Source organism: Penaeus monodon, chromosome 29, assembly GCF_015228065.2.
Source record: "Penaeus monodon isolate SGIC_2016 chromosome 29, NSTDA_Pmon_1, whole genome shotgun sequence".
Lineage (NCBI taxonomy): Eukaryota > Metazoa > Arthropoda > Malacostraca > Decapoda > Penaeidae > Penaeus > Penaeus monodon.
In genome coordinates this window covers 17,960,909-17,961,525 of record NC_051414.1, presented here as the reverse complement: position 1 = coordinate 17,961,525, position 617 = coordinate 17,960,909, and positions in this window count along the sequence as shown.

Genomic DNA, 617 nt, shown 5'->3' with positions numbered 1-617 from the left:
CAGATACACACATCGTTTCCAGCTCCGCTCTGCAGCTCTCCCGGGGGCGTTGAATCCCCTGTACGGGCGATCTGCATCTGGTCTTTGAAGGTGGACTGCAGTGCTGGAAGTTTAATGGCATGGTGTTTTTGTACTGAAATTGCTTGTACCCTTGACACGCAGTTGTCTCCGAAACTGTATGGAACTAACTTCAGTTCAATTGCTTTTAAGTCTTTACTTTCACGTTTTGGTTTGTTTTAATATATTCGAAAATGACGATTGATTTACAAAACACCCTCTTCCTCTTATTCTGCTTCATTATCAATTTCTTTCATATCTCCCTCTTCTCTCACATCCTTCTTTGTCATCTTATGAATGCTATCATGATTAATGATCACTTAAATGTATTTCTGTGGGGGTGAGTCTTGATTTCTTTCTCTTTCAAAATGTTTAGCTGTATGTGAAAAAGTATGCTGAACTTGACTTATGGTGATAAATACTTCGAACGTTTGATACACAGAAGATTCAGCATTTTAATTCAGGCTCCTTACACCAGCATTTCATAATCTGCATTTTGTGTATATAATTATCTCAATGTAATTAGCCCCCCCCTTCCCCCCCCAAAAAAAAAAAAAAAA